This window comes from Parambassis ranga, chromosome 24, assembly GCF_900634625.1.
Source record: "Parambassis ranga chromosome 24, fParRan2.1, whole genome shotgun sequence".
Classification (NCBI taxonomy): domain Eukaryota; kingdom Metazoa; phylum Chordata; class Actinopteri; family Ambassidae; genus Parambassis; species Parambassis ranga.
This window is the reverse complement of record NC_041043.1, coordinates 17945939-17949947: the sequence shown is the minus strand read 5'-3', so window position 1 is coordinate 17949947 and position 4009 is coordinate 17945939. Positions and strand designations below refer to the sequence as shown.

General features: G+C 44.6%; 1 long non-coding RNA gene across 1 annotated transcript; it reads right to left on the bottom strand.

Moving 5' to 3' along the window:
* Positions 1-328: 328 nt before the first annotated feature.
* LOC114428608 (uncharacterized) lies at positions 329-3790 on the bottom strand. The gene is made up of 5 exons (XR_003669600.1): positions 3736-3790; positions 2721-2756; positions 1163-1417; positions 795-1092; positions 329-583 (listed from the first exon to the last, which is right to left on the bottom strand). It is a non-coding gene; the product is annotated as an uncharacterized LOC114428608 (long non-coding RNA).
* Positions 3791-4009: the final 219 nt, after the last annotated feature.

Genomic DNA, 4009 nt, shown 5'->3' with positions numbered 1-4009 from the left:
AACAACACTAACCAGATGCCGGCATCCACACACCCCCTAAACAACAACCTCCTACACACCTGTCATCCCTAAACACTAATTTAATCTTACTTAATCCTACCTTAACGCTCTAATACTAATTTTATATTATATATAAATCTATATATTATAGTTATTATAGTTAAGGACCCTGACTCTATTTAAACATCTATTTTATATTTTTATTGAGCCTATTTTAGTCGTCTACTGACATAATAATTTAGGTTAACCTAATTTCTTTGTCGCACCTTTCCACTACGAACACTACTTCTGATTTATTTATCTATGTAGTCTTACTTATCTATGTATCTTAGTTTATGTATCTATGTTAATTTATTTAATTAGACTATGAATAATATAATTTTTATCACTACACTACTGCCTGCGTGAGGGGAGAAAATATGAGGTGAAAAAAACCATGCCATACAGAAATAACAAGAAAACCGATGACCTGACACAGCGGGACATGAAGACGTCTCCTCAGACCACAGGCGGGGCCTGGCTGGTGGATGACCAGGTGCAGGCAGAGGCACTGGAGACGCTGGTGCTGTGATGTGGTCGTCAGCTGAGGAGGACAAGATGGACCATGTTTAACACCAAATATAACACATGATCTGCAATGCAGAGTTAAAACACTGCAGACATGAGGGCAACACGAGTAAAACCAAACGCTGATGGAAGTACTCGCAGTTGAGGACCAGGCCGAGTCCGAGCAGAGTCTTCAGGTTGGTGTGTCCTACCATCGGCAGTGAAGCAGCCAGGAAACATCCACTCACCTTGTTGAGTTCAATCCACTCCTCAGTCCTCAGAGCCTGGATCCTCTGCAGTCTGTGCATTGTTCCTGAGCGCCATGTGCTCTGATTATCACTGCTTTCAGCTGTGTGTCTTCAACTGTCTCCTGTTCACCACTACATGGAGACAAGCATTAACTTCACAATGATATTTATGAAGCGTTTGAATGTAACACTTATTGTTGAACACAGACAATAATGCTTCCCTTTTATCTCAGCGACTCTGTAATGAAGTCCAGATGATCTGCAGCCATTCACAGGGTGGAAGCACCTGCTCTGGCTTCTAAAGACAAAACAACATTCATCAACTTGTGTCTTCATCTTCACTGTAAACTCAAACAAGCCAACAGCACCTGCTGCAGCTCCTCGCTGTGCGCCATGTGCCCGCCAGCAGCAGGCCGCTGCCTCTGCTTCCAGGCCTTTCTGTGGAACCAGGCCTTCTCTCTTCTCCTTCGGTCGAACCAGGGCCCTTTCTCTAATCTTTCGGTGGATGTTACACCACCAGTACATCAGACCAAGCAGCTGAACTTCCACACCTGCTTCAGGTTGTCTCCAAAATGGCGCCAATGTGCTGCCAACTTATCACTTCCTGAGAACTTCTTCTTCTTCTGTTTAATGGAGAGTGACAACCAATGTTTGAGGTGCATTACCGCCACCTACTGTCCCTCTCACCGATCCTTTAAACATGAAAACCCAAAAAACCTCCTAAACACTAACTGTGTTTTTATATATTTATTTATTTAGTCAAATGTCCACAGGATGTTGTTTTTGTTTGGCTTCATCAATCACACAATTAATTTACATATAAACAATATATAAATGACCAGTAGAAGCCCACAGTTTCTGGCTAATGACTGAGAACAAGAGCAGACATGAACATTATTTTTGTAGTCTTTAAGTTTGACCTCTTTGCTTTACATTAGCAGATCAGCTAGTGCTGCAAATAGTAGCAGTGTCAGTGTACGACGTAGCTCCATTCACACACAGCAGCTGTTTGTGGACTCGTATTCCAGCTAGCCGGCTAGTCACTAGGTTCTACAGTACAGTCTTATGATTTTTCTGTGGTTGCGTTACAGTGCCACTACAGCAATTTCATAGGAATCAAACCTGGCTCTTAAAGCACTCCCTTAACCACCTGAGCCACTCAGGCATTTGGACCTCCCCTCAGTGAACCTTTCACTCTTTACTTGGAGTGTTTCACTAGAAAAAAGGAACTGGAACTGAACCCAGTCCCACAGAACAACACACCACTCACTTAACCCTCTGAGCCATTCTTTCAGATGTATGCACATTTTCTCCACTCACTTTTCACTCTTCACTTTGACTGTTCACAAAATAAAAAATGCAAGAATTAAACCCAGGTCCTTCAGGTCCTTCCTTGGCCCAGCCAACTCTCTGAGCCACTCTCTCAGACACAAAACTGCCTAAACCTGAGGCCTTCAAAAATTAAAATGCCTACTTAAGCAGTTCTCTCTGACTCTTGGGCGCTTTCTTGGCTTGGCTTTCAGTCTTCTCTTACAATGTTGAACTAAGACACTGGTTTGACAAATGTGCAGAGCTGGTAAACGAAATTTGCAATGCAAAGCAACCCGGACCAGGCCAACTACACTGTCCTGCAAAAAGACAAAATGGCAGAGGAGAAGTCTTTCCTAGAAGAGGAAAGACACGGGGACTCCCCATCTCTGGGCAGTTTAATTAGGACTGAAGTCAAACAAAGACTTCACATAGACTTGGTCGACATTTCACAAAACAATAATCCACACGAACAAAACACGGTGGCTTTTCATAAAGTTCATGTAGACAGCAGCGTCACCACAACAGCTGCACTGGACACGGAGCATATGTTGATGTGCAAAGATTTGTGCACACACACACACACACATCAACATAGTTCAGATAAATGTGACTTACCCTGTGTATTTCCTGCTTCTTTTCTGGAAGTGACACCTACAACAGAGCAAGGCAAACGTTCTCCACATGACATTGTCCAAATGGTCTAAACTCCCCAAGCCTACTCACTGTTAGTCTTATTAACAGCCTTTTTAAATTCAAAGTGACGTTTCACCTGCACATGAGGCTCCATGCCACAAACAGCAGTCCATGAAAAAGTTGTTTTCAGGGCAGCAAACTGTTGCCGAGCGGTTCAGTGTGTTTCTACAAAGCAGTCGATTCTATAGTATGAACTCTGGAGTGGTATGTATCAGGGCAGGGGTGCAGGGGAGGGAAGAGAGAAAGTGGTGGAGGCTCAAGGGGGATGAATGCTCCGTATTTGACCAAAACCAGAAGCCAGCCAAAAGTTAGAAGCCACTAACAATGGCAGCTCATACCTTGTACAGATCCTTAACATGGAGGCGGGGAAGCTTTCATTGAGTGGGTACATGACAAGATGGTGGCTTTAGGAGTTTACCGAGACACACTTAGCTACACATTTACGCTCTCATGGGAACAAACTATTGTCTATTGTCTGTCACTAGGGGTTTCCAGGCTCTGGTGTCTGGTGTCAGAACCTGCTCACCGGACCAGTAGTTTACTCCCTCGGTGTCGCCACCAGCAGTGGCCGACCATCTCTAGCAGCTTAGCAGTGCTCAGCTACAGGGCACGACGTCAGGGCAGAGAGGGAACGTCATGGATCATGTGACCGACCAACGTAGATCTAAGTTATTATTATATCGGTCCATTTACTATTATTTTGGGCCACACAGACTGACTGTGACTACAAAGTAACTTCTCATTAGTCTGACCCTGCAGGCCGTGCTCGGCCTCCATGTCTGATCTTCTGAAAAAGGCACTGTAGCATCCCATATGCTCCTAGAGCATTAACCGCTGCAATCAACCAAATTCCCTACACTGGACCTGCAACGCCGACAGTAAACTGGAAAAAGGACGCATGACAAAAATTGTCTTAAGACAGCAAAATACACCTTACCACAACCGATTGGACGGCCCCTCCAATTTGGCAGGTGGTGAATGCAGGAGAAGAGAAGAGGCTGCAGTGCAGGATCAATCAACACAGCGCCACCCTGATGGAAACCTGCAACCATAGTGGAACAAACACACAACAAGCATTAGGCCCTGTGGCCGTCACACTCTCCCTCCTGGAGCTCCAGCACAGTACCAGGGGCACGAAAAAAAAATAAAATAAAAAAATTATTAAATCCCAGTGCGCTACAGGTACCCCAGAAAAACCCTCCGGGCGCAAC